The following is an 18,066-nucleotide window of genomic DNA, read 5'->3' as shown; positions in this document are numbered from 1 at the left end:
CCTAGAGCCCAGGATCCCAGCCAGGCAATGGTGCCAGCCACAGTAGGTAAGTCTTCCCACCTCAGTGAATGGAATCAAGAAACCCCCACTCACGTGCCTACCCAGAGACTCACTTCCTAAGTGAGTCTAGATTTTGCCAAGTTGACATCAATCATCACAAGGGAAATTATTAAAAGAAAATTCCTGGCTCTACCTCAGCCCCCTGACAAGTTCTCTTTGGAGAGAAGTCATCAACATTGTCCCCGAGAGCATCACAGTCTCCCCCTCCTCCCTGTGAAGTATCAGGATGTCAGTTTTCCTCTTTCTGAAGTCCCCACTTCTATGAAGATTCTGGTGGCATGACTTGGCTTCCCACCTGTGCATTTTTATTTATGTATTTTAAAAGTGGGGTCTCACATAGTCCAGTCTAGCCTCAACTTCATTCTCCATGTAACTGAGGCTGGCCTCGAACTCCTGATCCTCCTGCCTCTTCTTTCCAAATGTTGGGATAACAGATATGTACTGCTATGCCTCAGTCACCAGTGCTTTATCCAAAGGGCTGTGTATATGTTTTAGGTCAGCAGTAAAAAATACTTTAGTATAATTACATGCAATTTATTCTAAAAATATATTTATTGTGGATCTAAAAGTCATGTTTTTTACATTTCCCTCTTTATTAAGAACAAATTCTTTTCTCATACAATATATCCTGATTACAGTCTCCCTTCCCTCCACTCCTCCCAGTTCTTTCCCACCTCCCCTCCCATCCAGATCCACTCCCTTTCTGTCTCTCATTATAAAAGAACAGGCTTCTAAGAGATAACAAAAAAGGTAACAAAATAAAATATAAGATAAAACAAAAACTATCACATTGAAGTTGAACAAGGTAAACCAATGGAAAAGAGCCCCAAGAGCAGGCACAAGAATCAGAAACCCACTCGTTCACACATTCAGGAGTCCTTTAAAAATACTAAACTGAGTCGGGCGGTGGTGGCGCACGCCTTTAATCCCAGCACTCGGGAGGCAGAGCCAGGCGGATCTCTGTGAGTTCGAGGCCAGCCTGGGCTACCAAGTGAGTCCCAGGAAAGGCGCAAAGCTACACAGAGAAAGCCTGTCTCGAAAAACCAAAAAAAAAAAAAAATACTAAACTGAAAGCTATAATATATATGCAGAGGACCTGGTGCAGACCCATATCAGCCTGTGCTTGTGAGATGGAACCCATACCCAATACTGCCTGGGCAACCAAGAACCAGAGACTAGATAACCCAGAGACCTAAGGTAAAACCAAATACTACTGGTCTTTTTAAAAAAAAGTAACAATAAAATGACTCCTGATAATACTCTGCTCAAATCAATGCCTTACTCAGCATTAGAGACAATTCCTCCTGCAGTGGATGGGGGCAAATACAGAGACCCACAGCCAGATATTGCTCAGAGAGAGTCCTTGGAACATACAGCTCTAAATGGATGTCTCCATCAAATCCCTCTCCTCAGATCTCAGGGAGCCCTTTGGAAGAGGAGGTGGAAAGAGTGTAAGAGCCAGAGGGGGTGGAGGAGACAGGAGAACAAGACCCTCTGAATTAACTAAACAAGGCTGATTTGAGCTCACATAGACTGAAGCAAAAGTCACATTTTATTAGGAACCCTGTATGGAACCTCAAGTGTCATCAAAGAGGTGGCTCTGTGGAAACTTTGGGGTCCTACCCTGGGCATGCATTTTTCTCTTTATGGAACCTGTTTCTGTTTTAAAGGTTCTAAAAAGGGATGGGGTGATGGTTTAGTTTGTAAAATCCTCGTCACAAACATAAGGGTCTGGGTGGGGTCCCCAGAACCCAAGTGCAAGAGCCAGGTGTGGTGGTGTGCATTTATAATCCCAGTGCCAGGGAGGTAGAGAAGACAGATCCTTGGGGTTCACTGGCCAAGTAGCCCAGCCTGTTTGGTGAGCTCCAGGTCAGTGAGAGACCCTGTCTTAAAAACAAGGTGGTGGGCTGGAGAGATGACCCAGAAGCTCAAGGTGGAAGTTGTTCTTCCTGAGGACCGGAGTTCAGTTCCTGGCACCCACGTCAGGCAGCTTACAACCGCCTGTAACTCCAGCTCCAGGGGATCTGATGCTTCTTCTGATCTCCTTGGGCACCAACACACATGTGCACGCCCACACAGAGACAAACCCATACACACAAGTAAAAAATAGTAAAGCAGAAGGTGGATGGCATCTGAGAAATGTCACCCAAGCTTGGCCTCTGATACACGTGCTCATATGAACACACACACACACACACACTTGACTCTACAGAAAAAAATCCAGAATCAGTGGTAAGGAATCCACATGCATTTGTAACTTTGTTTTATTTCACTGGATAAAGATTAACAGTAGGCTTTTGAACTGGTGCTTTCTACTCCCTCCCATGCTCAAGAGTGCTTCCTTTTCTTAATAAACTGTCTCTATTTCTTCAAAAAAATATTTATAGATATTTGTAGATCAATTAACTGATCAAAGGAATATCATGAATATAAGGCTAGGGTCTCATGAGTCTGCGTGTAATGAGAAGGATATAGCACTTGGCCTTGAACTGTGTGTTTCACCCTGCCTGGTCCTTGATATGGTCACGTGACTTTAAGGACCATGCCTATGGGAGTCAGTCAGGATGGTATTTTATGGACTGAGACCAAGACAGAACCTCAAAGAAGACATTTTATACCACACAATCTGGCTTCTCATGTGAAGAAGCTCTTATAAGTAGGTAAATTTCATCCGAGAAACAGCAATGCTTGTCTTGTACATTTCCCTACTCTTCCTTCAGAGAGGAAAATGACATGTTTATTCAGGGATCTGAGACAAGTTTAATTGCTTTTTTGGGGGAAAAAATCCACAAGTTTTTTCATGTTTTCATTATACATTTTATTTTCATTTTTTGCCCAAAAGAAGATAAGATACCTTGAGATGAAAATCATAGTTTCGCCACTGAATGGGAGATTTTAGGAATATAAAGTGTGTTATTAAGGCTCCTTTAAACAAAATCTTGTAAGCTGATATATTAGGAGAATACATTTATACCTGAGGAGGGGTTAAGTCTAAGGCCAGGCTGTCATGGGGCTGGTTCCCCTTGTGGCTGTGAAAGAACGTTAAGGTTTGATTCTAGAAAGTTCTCCCACAGGCTCACATTTTTGAGCACTTGCCCCCCAGCTGGTGGTGGTGCTGCGTTGAAGCCCCGAGGAGATGAGGCAAGGCTGGAGGAAGTGGGTCACTATGTGTGGACTTTTGAAGGTTACACCAGCCCTTGTGCAGGCCCATGTGCTCGTTCGGTTGGCCACGATGTGACCATCCCACCTCACGCCGGCACTGGATGGAGCCATTTCTGCTGCTGTGATGGGCCGGTGTCTCTGGAGCCTTGAGTTTTACCAGAAACCTTCTGTTCTTTAAGTTGTTTCCACCTGATGACTTGTCACAACTGTGAGAAAGGAAATAACATGGGGTGGGAGCTCTCTCAAGCCTCTCACCTTATTTTTGATGACGGATTTGGACAAGTTGTGACTGCCCTGGACCACCAGTCTGGCGGATTTGCTGCTGCAGCGCACACCTCGTTCCCCGAGTCTGTCTCCACTGTTTGTTTTTTTTTTTTTTTTTTATAAAATCACCATACATGTTAGACCAGGGACCTACTCTACTGTAGTACAACCTTGTCTTAGCTACAGCTGCACCAGACTTATCTCTGGAAATCACAGCATTGGGTACCAAAGGTTAGTATGTCACCATGATTGGGTGAGAGAGACGCAGCTCAACCCATAAGACAAGGTGCACATTGCAGCTAAACACAATGTACAGAAGTGTTCTTTCTCTCCTCTTGCATTCCTTGCTTTTGGCTTTCAGACATCCACTGTGTGTGGCTCTCCCGGGCCATGGAATTGTTACTCTTCCATGAATGGTTTGCAGAGGGGCTGCAGGAACAGCTGGCTAGGTGGCTCTCTGTGATGCACAAAGGCAAAGGATTCTACACAGTGGCCACGTGTGCTGTCATGGTACCATCTGGAGGAAGCGGGTCCGGGGTCTGGCAGCCATGGTGCCTCTGAGTCCTGGTGTCGCTTTCCTGCTTTGCCCTTTCACTTTCCTGTCTTCTCCCCAGGGCCCTTCCTGCCTGCCTGGGGCCTCCTCCTGCCTCTTCCCAGGTGCCCTGTACTGGTCTGACAGCAAGAGGAAGATTATCTGCTTGAAGTCTTTCTGGGTAGTTCTCTTGCCTCTTCAAAGAGAAGCAGATGTATAAAGGCCGCCCATAATTAAGTAGTGGCTGTAGACTGCACACAAAGGACTCTGGCTCTCCTTCCTGGCTCTCTAACACACACTGGAAAAGTGATCTCACAGGACCCCGCAAGTCTGTTTCTCTCTCACCTAAGATGTTGCTCTGGCATGGACAGTTCAGGGTGGTGAGGTGAGACATTGCACCTACTGTAGGCAGGCTTCTTTCTTCTGTGTCTCTGGAACAGATGTCTGCTTCTGGTACCGGATCACACATCCTCTCTCTATGTGTGAAGAACCGGAAGTGAGAGAATAGTTCCCTCCTCACTGAGGTGGCCCAGGATAGCACACAGGACCCTGCCCAGTGAATTCTGTAGAGCTTTCTAGATGCACTCTCTGTAGGGATCCTTGAGAACTCATCTCTCCCAGGAGAGCTTGTTACCTGTCAGTATACAAAGGGTCTGCTGCTAAAACAAAATAATAGTATGATCGCGGGGTATACTGGTGACTTTGGCCACAGTCAAGCCCAGCTGTGCAGTGACAACTAGGCCAGCATGGAACCACACCGTGACGAAACACGTGACAAAAAGCAACTTGAGGTGGGAAGGCTTTATTTGGCTCGAAGTTTGAGGTGACGGTCCATCATGGTGGGGAAGGCGTGACGGCAGGAGTGTGAGGCAGGGTCACAGTCAGGAAGCAGAGAGATGAGTGTTGGTGCTCAGCTCACTTTCCCCTTTCCAGTCAGTCCAGGACCCAGCCCATAGGATGGTGCTGCCCTCACTAGGGTGGGAGTCTTCCCACCTGGGTTAACCCAGTCTAGAAACTCCCTCAGTCATGCCCAGAGGTGTGTGTCCTTGGTGATTGCAGATCCGGTCGGGAGTCACCATTACAGGCTCTATGGAGGGGGAGTTAGACTTTCCTCAATCTCCTGCTTGAGGAGTGTGGTCTGTGGTGAGTCTGGATGTAGACTTGGCACAGTGAGGGCTTGTGGCTGGGATGATCGCCTCAGGCTGGGAGGACACAACCTGAAGGAGACTGAGGGTGTGTGTTAACTGTTATACCATGCCGTTTCCAAATTCACATGTTAAGAGTCCTGACACCTGGTGTCATAGACTATGGCTATACTTGTCCACAAGGCGTTTTAGATAGTAATTAAGTCCAGATGAGCTGATTGAGGCAGGCCCCACTGCAGTCTAGCTGGTGTCCTACTAGGAAAAGAAGAGTTGGACACACAAGCAGAGAGAGGACAGCTGGGGAAGATGGCTGAATCTTAGACCATGTAGAAGGATGCCAGGGTCTCTGATTCCACCTTTGGAAGGCTGAGAAAGGAAACCTATGCTGCTGAAGGCACTGGGTCTGTGGCTGTTGGCTACAGCCCCTCAAGCAGACAGATACAGATTTGGACAGTGTTAGCATCCTAAGCATACAGGATCACCCTACCTCTGCTTCCCTGATGGCTGTGTGTGTGTGTGTGTGTGTGTGTGTGTGTGTGTGTATGCACACTCATGTGTGTGTCTCCACATGTATGTGCATGTATAAATGCAGGCTGAGGATCAATCACAGAAGTTATTGCTCATTCATCATCTACCTTGATTTTTGAGACAAACTCTTACTAGCCTAGAGCTTGCTGCCTAGGCTAGGCTAGCTGGCCAATGAGCCCCAGGGATTCACCTATCTCTGCCTCCCGAGTGCTGGGACTTCAGGTGTATATCCCCACATCCAGTTTTTTATGTATGCTCTGGGAATTGAACTCAGGTCCTCACGCTTGCCAGGTAAGTGCTTTACTGACTTAGCTATCTCCCCCGCCCCGCTCTGGATTTATCTTACATGTGTGTAGCCTCTTCATTGCATCTAGATACTGGTCCAGGGAAAGGATGCCCTTAGCCAGTCAGTGCTCAGTCCCTGACACTATGAAATCCGAACTGATATAGACTTCGCTTTGAGATTGGGGTTCTCACGTACTCTCCCCAAGTTCGCTATCATCAGCTGGGTGAAGGAAGAAAGGGATGTCTGGAGAAGGGCAATCCCCTCCCCCAAAGTTCTCTGACTAAAACTGGATAGCTTTACAGAAGAGAACTCAGCCCGGTGGCAGGCGGGATCCTGGCGGTGTGATTAGGAGGTACAGTAAGAGGGGGGAAGCGTTCACCATCGCTGCACTCCCAGCTCTGACTCCCCATGGAGGCAGCTGAGAAAACCAGCTGGCTCTAGCTGCGGAGTGGAGCTCAGAATGTGGCTCCTGCCAGCAATGCAGACGACCCAGTGGGGAGGCTAAGCTTGTGAGCTTCCCTGTTAGGATGCCGGGTCACAAATCCTACCTCAGTCTCCCCAGATCTAAATGGGTTACTGAAAAATTTAGGTCAAAGAAATATAAATGGTGTGATAATGAAGCATGTTACCAGAAATACAGAAGATCAGCAAATGAGAGCTTGGTAGTGTTTCCCAGTGAGGATGGAAGGGAGGAGTCGCCCCAGGGGGTGTAGTCAGGACCCAGTCCCAGCTCCCCAGCACAAAACTCTGAGACCCTCCTGTGCTTCTGTTTCCTCATAGTCTATCTCCCCTGAAGAGACAGACCATGCTGGTAACTACCTCGTGTGATCATCTGGAGGAACAAATGGGCCAGGCTGTGTGCAGCAGTTAGGGCAGAGCCTGGCACGTGTGAGGCCCCTAAAGTGTGGTCATCATCATTATCATCATTACCACAGGCTCATAGGAGAGGTCAGCATGGACAATAGAAGCACTTTCCCTGTTTCTCTGTTCAAACATATTACTTGGTTGAGTGGGTGACTGAAGGAGGCTTTGTGTTGAATACACGCATTATATAATTTCACTGTCAATCAAGCCTAATGGTCGGCTGTTACTGCCTGACTTTACAGAGGATGAAAGTAAGATTCAGGCAACAGGGCCAGTGAACTGTGTTTCTAAGTGGCAGGTCTGGCATTACCTGTAGAGAGCCCCGAGCCCAAATCACCAGAGCCCACCGGTCCTGACTCCCTCCCCTGTCGCTGTGGTCCTCCTTAGACTACAGGAGGAGCCCAGGACAGCTGCATCTCTGTGCCCTCACCCTGCCGTCTTTTACATCTCTAGCAACCAGTGCTCCTCACAACAAGGAGATTTTGCCAATGGCAAACTCAGAGGCCGCATCTGTAGCCACACTAGTCATCAGATGCGTGCGACTCCCACGTCCCCTGCAGAGTCTAGAACAGTCTATCTTGGCAATACAATCTATAGTCTCCAAAAGTCATGGCTTATAAATCAGAGCCTGAAACTTGAGGTCACATGGAGGAACCTCTGGCTAAGGAAAGGCGCCATGGAGTACTGAGTGATGACGAGGAAGGGTTTGCAGGTCGCCAGGGAGGTTCAGAACCAGAGTTCCCAGAAGACCAAGCCTGGCATGTGAGGTGGAAAACCAGCCATGCTGTGCTGAACTTTGCTGAACCAAGCCCGGATTGCAGCAAGGAGCCTGCCCACATTGTCCCTGAAAACACCCAAGCATTTACGTTTCCTCAAATGTTATCATTGGCTTTTATCCACTTTTGAGAAAGGGCCTCATGTATCCCAGGCCAGCTTTGAACTTACTCTGAAACTGAGGATGACCTTGAACTTCTGGTCTTCCTGTCTCTATCTCCAGAGTGCTAGGATTACAGACATGTGCCAGCACTCCCAGTTTTATGTGGTTCTGGGATGGAACTGATGGCTGTGTGAAATCTAGGCATACGAATGCACTGTACCAACTAAGCTGTATCCCCGGTCCCCACCATCAGCATTAGTTTATCAAACAGCCCACAAAGCCATCTGAGTTTCCTCAGACATCATGCTTCCATGCCTCCTGTCCCAGACTAACCTACAACCTGGGTTCAGGTGTTTACTCTGTACAAGATATGTGGGCCTTTGTTATCCCGAGATTATCACACCAGAAGGAGATGCACCCCACAAGGAAATATCAGGAGTCATGTCTTACCTTACTTACATAGCAAGTTACAAAGCCCAGAAAGGCTCAGAGAACAGAAAACATCATGGAAGGCTAGAGCGATCAAGAAGTCCGGTTTTCTACAAGGTGAGCCAAGCAGCCAGTGCAGGCTCTGAGTGTGTGGGAAGAAGAAAAAACCAAAACCAAAACCAAAACAAACATGCAGATGTCCAAGCCTTGTTCCCAGAATCGGCACCATGAAATTAGGACTGGGCAGGAATTTGCCTGTAACAACTGTCCTGGGCCTTGACCTTAGGGGTATCTTGAAACACGAGTGGCTGAAAAGGAAGCTAAAGGATGCCCACAGACAGGAAGTTGAGGCAGCTGTTTTGGTGTCACAGAAACCCGGCAGTGGCTGCAGGCAGATGTCCTTGTCATGATGGAAGCTAACGACACTGTTCCCCTGGCTGCTGTACCTGCGCTCTCCGGTGTATCAGCTGCTACTTGGTCTCATTGCTGTGACCAAATACTTGACAAGAAACGATTTAAGGAAAGAAGGGTGTTTTTGGCTCATAGTTGGAGGGTGACAGTCTCCCATGGGGTGGGGAAGACATGGCAGCAGCAGCGTGAGGCAGCTGGTCACATCAAGTCCAGTCAGGAAACATAGACAAACGCTGCTGCTCGCCTGCCTTCTCCATTGTGTTCGGTCCAGGACTCCAGCCCATGGCATGGTGCCACCTGCACTCAGCGTGAGTCTTCCCTTCTCTAGTGACACAATCTAGAAACTTCCTCATAGACATGCTCAGAGGATGCTAGGTGAATCTAGATTCGGTCACATCGATCATAAATATTAACCATCACAAGACCGTCGTGTAAAATAGTCTTAGCATGATGAAATCACTGTGGCATATTGGTCTCTGAGAAGCTAAACTCATGTTTATCATCTGTAATATCAGCACTTGGGAGGCAGAGGCAGGGGGATAACAAGTCTGAAGCCAGCCTGAGTGGTCTAGTGAGACCCCAGCCCCACGTCAGAAGACTCACTAAACATTTGGTGCTCCGCAATAGTGGCCTATTGTGCGTCTACTTTTAGTCCCACTTATTTAAACGTATTTGAAAACACCCTACACAATGTTCAGTGTTATTTCCCGGCATGATTAATGCTGAATTGAAAGGGAAGTTAATCCCCAGATGTGAAAAGCTGACATTTTGGCAATGGATATGACATAGGTCTACAGCCAACACAGACACCAGCATCACAAAACCTTCCTTGTTAAAGGCTGAAGCACTATGTGTCACTTGGTGAGAGGGACACTGGCAGGTTCCTCAGGTCTGTCCAAAAGTGTCCAGTCCACCTGCCTCCAGGGGGTCAGAAAGGTGGGTTTCTGCCTGGGGTCCTGGCATCTTTCCTCTCTGGGCACATACCATCAGATGGCAAGGACTCATTTTCCGTCTGCGGTTCCTGCTTCCAGTGCATAACTCAGTCGGAAGGCTGAGCCATCACCCACCACCATGTGACTGTGGGATTGCCAACTACAGCTTTGCTCTTGGAGGAGAAGAGCCATGGGAAAGGTTGGCTTTGGTTGTTACAGCTTGCTGCCTGGCCCAAATTTCTGAGCCAGAGCACATACTCTGGTCTCTGCTGGTAGGGAAGGGAAGATTCCTGCTTTTGGGTTTCCTTTTCCACGTCTGCAGTGATACAATGCCTGAGGCCCTAATGTATACAGAGGGCTACACTAAACATGTATTTCTAGTGCTGTTGTACTCGGCTGAGAAATGACACAGGTACCCTTAGCATCATGATGGTTCATCTTCCTTGTCCTCTTGGTTGGGTTTAGAATTACCATGGAAACACATATCTGAGTGTATCTATGAGGATGTTTCCAAAAAAGTTTAATTGGAGAAGGAAGATTCTGAACATGGATGGCACCATCCTGTAGGCTGGGGTCCTGGGCTGGATGAAAAGGACAAAGCAAACTGAATACCAATTCCTCTCTCTCCTTCCTCACTGAGGACTCAATGTGACCAGCAGCTCAAGCTCCTGCCGCCATGCCTGATCTGCTGTGGTAGACTGCACCTCTCAGAACTGTGAGACAAAATAAACCCTTTTCTATTAAGTCACTTACTGTCAGATATTTGGGCCACAGCAAGGACAGGCTTTGACACCGCGTCCATGAGACACTTTGATTGCCTGCTTTGTTTGAGTCCAGCCTGAAGTCTGTCCTGGGAGTGTAGCCCCACCCCACCCCCCCACCACGTGGGTCAGCTCGGTGCTATTAAGTTGCCCACTGCTTTGAAGGCTCTGCTGAGGTTGTCGATACAGACACAAGTTTTATAAAACGTAAAATCAGAACTTTGGCCGGGGGGCGGGGGGCGGGGGGGAATGTGCAACTGCCAAGCCGGGGTGGTTACACTGGGTCCCCGGACAAATTTCGTCTGATGTTGGTAGAGCCTAAAACAGGAAGTTAGCCAGCAAGAAGGACCAAGGACTGGATGTGTTCTAGACTCTAAGGTAGGAAGGAAGGGCAAGCTGCTCTCGGGTTTCCCTCCACAGCTCACCATCAGTGACCTCTGAGGGTGTCTGTGTACCCATCATGGCAGATCTTCAGGCATATAGAACAGCGCGTGTTAGATTCTGGAGAAGCTGGCCACAGTGGCTGAGATGAGCAGGCATTTGCAACTGAACAAGACAGTGCTCTGGGGAAGGAAAGAGGGGTACAGAAAAGAGACAGGACGGAACCGATAGCGTGAGTTGCCAGTGGCCAGTGGAAGTTTCCAGAACCGTCCTTGGTTACTGGCCACTATCAGTCTGTGTGTCTTCTGTGTAGCAGAAGTCACCAGAGCCACTGCCTTACTGAATAGGTGCAACTCAACTGCATTGGTTGCTGATTTCTTTAAGGAAGCCTTCCACTGGCACCTTAGGCCACCTTCTGAAGGGATGGTATCCAACAGCGTTTCCTCCCGGAGAGTACAGTTGTTTCCTAATGCTGTCCCAGATGTTGAGGCAATCCACAGATGCTGATTATGTAAACAACTGGACTTCCCAGACCAAATCTCAGCAGTGCCGAGGCTGCAGCTGTCTGGGATGCCTGTCAGGGCAAGCCTCTTGAGTGCACTTCAGGAGCACTTTCATGGCACAGAGCTCAGCCCCGGGGTTTTGCCCCTGCGTCATTCATGATGTTTATGAACTGTCATTTTTGTTTGCTTTGTCCGGGAAGTAGGAAAAGACTGTTTTGTGTGGCTATACAGAAACAAATGGAGGGCATAGTCAGGACAGAGAGTGTACAGTATGGTCTCTAGAAATGTAGGTTCAATCTCGTCTGGTCCTCTCTGTGCTTCCCACAAGTTTCCAGCCTATCAGCCTCAGTCTCCCCACCTACAGAACAGAGTCAGTTCTGGATGAAGTTATATCTCTCTTTGTATTTGGGGAACAGAGAGAGAGAGAGAGAGAGAGAGAGAGAGAGAGAGAGAGAGAGAGAGAGAGAGAATGCCATGGTGTGTGCATGTGCAGGTCAGAGGACAACCTTCAAACATCAGTCCTCATCTTTCCACTGTGAATGAGACAGATGTCTGACAATGCATGAGCCAGGCTAGCTAGCCCTCCAGATTCCAAAGATTCTGTCTCTGCCTCCCACTTCTTCACAGGGATCCTCTGGGATTCCAAATACCTGTGCTTTTCAGTGGGTTCTGAGGATCCAAATTCACTTCCTCAGATTTGCATGACAAGCCCTTGACCCTCAAAGTCATCTCCGCAGCCCCACATTTGGAAATGTTTAATGACTAATTAAAGTGATGACTCATCTTGACTGTCAACTGGACCAGCTTCTTCCAGCTTCCAACATGAACTAAAGACCAGCAGCTCTCCAGGAATCCTTCAGGACTTCAGTGCCAGATTGGGACAGCTGAGACCTCCAGCCTCATGGGCTGAACAACTAACTACCAGGTTCTCCGCCTTTCCAGTGTGAGACAGCCATTGTCGGGTTACCCGGAACACTTCCTGTCACCTAGTCTAATAATTCCCCTTTTAACATATGTATTCATTTTACCAGTTCTGTTCCTTAGAGAACCCTGACTAATACATCTCACCACTGTACACGATTTTTAAAAAGCAATTTGAGTTTCAAAGCCCACAAGAATGGTAAAAGCAAGCACAGGGTGAATTATTCAGACCATGCAGAACAAGTCCTGCGGGGCAGGACAAGCTGAAGGACACTCCGTCCTCACGGTTGGCAGCCTTTCTTGGTTTCTTGGCCAAGACAAAGAACAGCAGAGGTCTCCTTCCTCTCAGGAGGGACGACAAAAAGCCTCATTCATCTTGTAGAGACCTTCCCAAGGTAGACAGATGTTACACAGCTGTACTGATGGGCTTCCTGCTGCAGGCAGTGGGTAGTGATGGGTTTTAATAAGCTCATCTGTCTGGTGTGGAGGGATGAAGTATGGCCATGGAACTGTCTCTTGTACCACGGGTTCCTGATCTAATGTGTGGCAGGTGAGGGGGCTGGTGACACTGGTCTGATCACCATCACCTTCAGGTGATCTAGTGAGGCTGAGGTGAGTTGGGGGACCTGGGCAAACAGAGTTGTCATCTCCCATCTCACACCCTCCAGGTGTGTGGTTTCAGGTGATGACAGAGAGTCCTGCCTGGAAGAGCAGGAGAAGGGCTGGTGTATTTGAGCCTGGCTTCACGTATTCCGTTAGGTCCTACAGTAGTCATATGGTTCCAGAGAGGGAGTCCATGATGGTAAGGGAAGGCATGGCAACAGGCAGCCAGATCAGGAAGCTGGCTACATGGCATCACCCAGGAAGGTACTATCACACTGGACGTGGCTGGAGGCTACAAGCCCTCAAAGCCCTTCCCCACTGACATACTTCCTCCAGCAAGATTCTGCATCCTAAAACTTCCATAACCTTTCCCAACAGCTCCACAAATTGAAGATCAAGTGTTCAAATACCTGAGCCTGTAGAGGATGTTTCTCATTCAAACCATCATAATATAATAATATAAATAGCTCCTCCCACACACTGGAAATACTTAATGTGGCAATAGCTAATTTAAAATACAATGACATGCAAGGAAATATTTTAAAATATAAAAAAAATGTTCTTATGCATTTAAAATTTTTACAAACATGTACCTTAAAAAATTCAAAATTTGCTAATGGTTCTTACTAACAGACTGCCCTTCATTTTGAGTTTACTCCCCGCATGGTTTTTGTGTAAACTTTTCCCTTTGGTGAATATCTTGCTGTCATAGAGAGTAGCAGGTGCTTTGGATGGCTGGCATGGCAGAATGGACTGATGAGGACTATGTGTGCATTCCCAACACTGTGGAGAACTTTGACTTGTGAAGCCGAAACCACAGGTCTTGAGCACCCAGGCCAGGAGAAAGCCCTGAGAACTCCGTAACTGGCCGAGTTTCATTTGTTGCTGTGATAAGAGTCAACTTAGGGAAGAAAAACTTTATTCTAGCTCACAATTTCAGGTTACAGTCCATCATAGCAGGGACATCAAAATGACTGGAAGTTAAAACATCTAACACATCGCATCTCAGTCCAAAACAAAGAGAAATAAACGCACACACACCTGTGCTCAGGGCCCTCTCGCTACACCTATACAGCTCAAAACCTGCTTCCCAGGGAAACTGACGTGGAAAGAGCCAGCTCACTGTGAGCAGCACCAAGGGTACACAGTCCTTTGGGGTGAGAGAGCTGCTCACGTGGCACTCGGCTGTCAGGAAGAAGAGGAGGTGAACGCTGGCACTGGCTTCCCTTCTCCCATTCATGCAGACTAGGCATTTTCAGCACACACGGTGGTGTCACCCACAATTAGCATGGTCCTCCCTCCTTAATCAACTTAATCTAGAAAAGGCCTCACCAACATGCCCGGAGACTCTAGAGTCGGTGACTCTAGATCCAGGCAAGCTGAAAGTCCGTACTAACCCTCACAGCACATGTGTGTCGGTGTCAGGGAGTCCTGCAGCCCTTCAGGTCACCACACAGCATGTCTACTCTTGATGAATACTCATTTGTTGTCCCTTAGTGAGGGCATATATATAAACAGCAATAAAGAAACCACAGAACTGTGCATTCTCCTCAGAGATAAAAATACCTGCTCTCCCATCTCTTAACTCTCAGAAAACACATTTCACGATTTTCAAAACTAGTTACTTGATGATGAAAAACATGGTAAAGGTGGGATCGAGACAAAAGAACTACCCTCTATGCCTTCATTACGTAACCCTGGAGGAGTGGCTTGGGGGACAAACTTCCCACTGCAGGAGGACGTATGCCCTTCATTTAGAATAGAATTGAATTCAGGGATATTATCCTTCGTGTAAACCTAATTGTGAAAAAAATTGAGCAAGTTCACAAAGCATCTATAACCTGTTTTTATTTGTTCAGTACTTCCGTGCACACATCACAAACCCTGGGAGTGTAAAACTCAAATAGCCATATCTGTAAGGGCCTCTTTGTTGTTGTTTAGCATTTTTATATGTGTGACTTTTTTTCCTACATGTGTGTTTATGCACCATGTGTGTGCTAGGAATCGATCCTTGGTCCTCTGCAAGAGCAGCCAGTGCTTTTAACTGCTGAGCCGTCTCTATAACCCCTTGTTTTAGATTTTTATTTTTATTTTTACTGACAGAGCTGCTCCAAATGGACCTTCCTTATCAGAATCTTTATGTCTGTGAAGGTCACTGATGTTCCACATTACTTGCTAGCGGTAGCAGCCATTGGCTCCTTTAAAAACTGTTTCATCTGAACTAGGTCTGTACTGATAAGTCAGTAGAATGCTGGTCTAGCATGCATGAAGCCCTGGGTTCCAGCCTCAGCACACCTGGAATGCCAGTAGTAGAAAGGAGGAGGCAGGAGGATTTATTGTTCAAGGTCACCTTCTGCTACATAGCAAGTTCAAAGCCAACCAGGGGATGCATGAGATCCTGTAAAACACACACACACACACACACACACACACACACACACACACACCCTTAAGTATGGATTTCTCATATGGGGGAAAAGGTAAAGTATTGATGCCATGTCCTCGGATTCTACAAGAGTCTCACTCTCTGAAGAAATAATTCTTACCAAACTTTCACATCAGAGTTTAAAGAGGAGCAACCATACAGCACGAGGCTCACGTGGTTCTGGGCGGATCCTTTTGTAATCTGAATTAAATATTACACAAACTGTGCAGTCGTTTCTGCCTCTACAGCATCTTGTTTTCCTTGACTGTGAATTCAGTGACACGGAAGATGGACTCGAATCTTTATACGTAGTATACGAATACAGTGCATTCTTAACCCTTAAACACAATCTCCCCTTTGGGTCCAGGACCCTCTTGAGACCAGTCAGTTCTTCCTCCTTCCTGTTCTGACTACTGCCACAGCACATCGGAGCAGCTGATGGGGGAACTCTTTCAGGGCTGCCTGTCAGCAAGCTGCCTTTCTTCAGACATTCCAGGGGTGCATGACTGAGCCTTTTTAATGCCCATGTTGGCTAATTCATTAAGCTAAAATTATGCATGGAACTTTAAGGCAGAGAACATTGGGGCCCAGCTGCCTCCCCATCCAGTGGGTCTCAGGCTCAAAGCGGCCCTCTGGGAAAGTCCTGGGCCCGCCTTCAGAAGGGGGAGGGGTTGGACCGCACCATCAAATGTTCCTGGGCTGGCATTCAAGGCCTTTATTTTTAGTGGAGCAAGAGGTTGAGACTGAAGGCTCTGGAGGCAGGGGGTGATTAGACCTTCTGTCCTGGCCTCCCACAGCCACCCTAGGCAGCTCACAGAAGTCTAAGGGCCAGGGACAATGAGGGAACTGCCTTCACAAGGTTAGTAGAAGTGAAAATGAGCTAATACTTCTAAAGTGTTTCAAATAATGTAGCTCTTATTCTTTCATCCTGCTTTTAATACACCGGTTTTCTTTTTATCACAACAATGTATGTGTCTTTAAAAATACTCAGTGATTTGGAGTTCTTAACATCTCACTGCTTTCTTTCTACTCTGGGTTCCTGTTCATAAGAGCTCTCTCTCTCTCTCTCTCTCTCTCTCTCTCTCTCTCTCTCTCTCTCTCCCCTTCCTCCCCCTCCCTTTCTATCTCTCTCCCCCTCTCTCTACAATAAAGATTTAGTCTGAATATTTTTCCAGTATTTAAAATATGTTTTGGATTTATTCTTTGAAAGTTTCATACACGTATGCAATGTATTTTGATCATATTCACCCCTCATCCTGCTACCCTTAAATTCTCCTCACCATTTTCCCTCCCAATTTCATGTCCATTTTTTTTTTTTTTATAACCCAAGGAGTCCCAATTTGTGATGTTCATATACTCGTGGATGTAGGACCACACACTGGATCCCAAGGTAGCAGGAAAGAATGGAATCCTGGGAGTCATCCTCTGACCTCCACACATGTGCCATATCATATGTGCCTGCACATAGATAGATAGATAGATAGATAGACAGACAGACAGACAGACAGATAGATAGATAGATAGATAGATAGGTAGATAGATAGATCTATGTCTATGCCTATGTCTATAGATAGCCAGATAAATAGATAACTACCTCAATAAGTAGAGAAGTAGCTTTGGGCTGGCAATATGGCTGAGGGGATAAAGATGCTTGCTGCCAAGGCTGAGGTCCTGAAATTTATCTCAAACCTACAAGATGGAAGGTTGCCCTCTGACCTCTAATTGTCCTCTGACCTCTGCAAGAATGTTGTGGAATGCAAGGCTACATACATGTGCCCATGTGCACACACCCACACAATAAATAGACAATAAATAAACATAATTTTTTAAACTACCAAAGAAAAAGCAAACAAAATACCCAAATGTCTTACCTTTTATTTGTTTTCATCTGAATCTGAGCGAAATGGAGCTTCCCCATCTCATTCATCACAAAAACCTTTGGCTGACTGGGGGGCAAGACTGCAAAGTAAATGTCATTCTTTATTAGGAGCAGAGACGCGATGTGTGCCCACCTCTGTGTGTAATGCACACTTCCATTGTGAGGTTTGATCATAGCACACTTCACCTACATCCAGATCTATGGGTCACTTTGTCTCAATTGAGCAAACCAAGACCAAAAAACAGTGACAATACATTGTTCTAACAGTAGTGACACAAAGATTGCACAGGGGTGATAAAGATCCTTCATCGGTATAATAAAGATACTTTACATGTGTAGATATGTATACAGAAATTTTGTAAGTTCATTACATTGTATGGACTTAGAGGCTGGTTAGTTTTTGTGTGTGATGTTTTGCTTATTTGCAAGATTCTTTCCATAGTAAAGTTTATAAAAAATTTTAAAAATTAATTTAAAAAGTAAACCTTGCTTGTTCTTTATGTAGCTCTCTTGTTCTTTAAAACATCTGTGGTTTGACAGTCTTGGAACGGTTGTAATATCCCTTGGTTATATTAAGAGACACATCAGAAGGGCCTGCTCAAATTTTACTTTTAGTGTTAGAAGTTGTGAACTTAAACAACAACAAAAACAACAGCAAACCCCATGGATTTAAAAGCAAGGATTTGAACTGGATTCACCTGTGCTCGAATCTCAGCTGCATTACTTCTGGAAATGGAACATGGGAACATTGACATTTGTGGGTAGGGGCGCAGGTCTCCCTGTGTAGTCCATGTTGGCCAGTAGCACCCAGTCTTCCTGCCTCAGCCTCCCAAGTGCTGCAGTCATGGGCTCGTGTCAGCACACATTACTTTACAATGTGCTTTCTTTAGTTTAACTTCTTCCATCTAAATGGTATTCTGGGGCTGGGGTAATGAGGAGACACTGGTCAAAGGTCCAGGTTCTGAGTTCCAAGTTTGGGATACCTGACATACTCTGTGGTCTGTAGTTAATGTCGACATGCTATATGTTCGAGATTTGCTAAGAAAAACGAATGTGATGTGTGCTCACCACACACACACACACACACACACACACACACACAC

At 46.6% G+C, this 18,066-nt stretch overlaps 1 protein-coding gene across 1 annotated transcript in view; it reads left to right on the top strand.

Moving 5' to 3' along the window:
* The window catches only part of Slc35f3 (solute carrier family 35 member F3), a 250,873-nt gene that overhangs the window by 29,956 nt on the left and 202,851 nt on the right, over positions 1-18,066 (top strand). The window lies entirely within an intron of this gene.

Source organism: Peromyscus californicus, unplaced genomic scaffold (assembly GCF_007827085.1).
Source record: "Peromyscus californicus insignis strain IS unplaced genomic scaffold, ASM782708v3 Scaffold_8__1_contigs__length_139910024, whole genome shotgun sequence".
In the NCBI taxonomy this organism is placed as follows: domain Eukaryota; kingdom Metazoa; phylum Chordata; class Mammalia; order Rodentia; family Cricetidae; genus Peromyscus; species Peromyscus californicus.
This window is presented reverse-complemented; position numbering and strand designations above follow the sequence as displayed.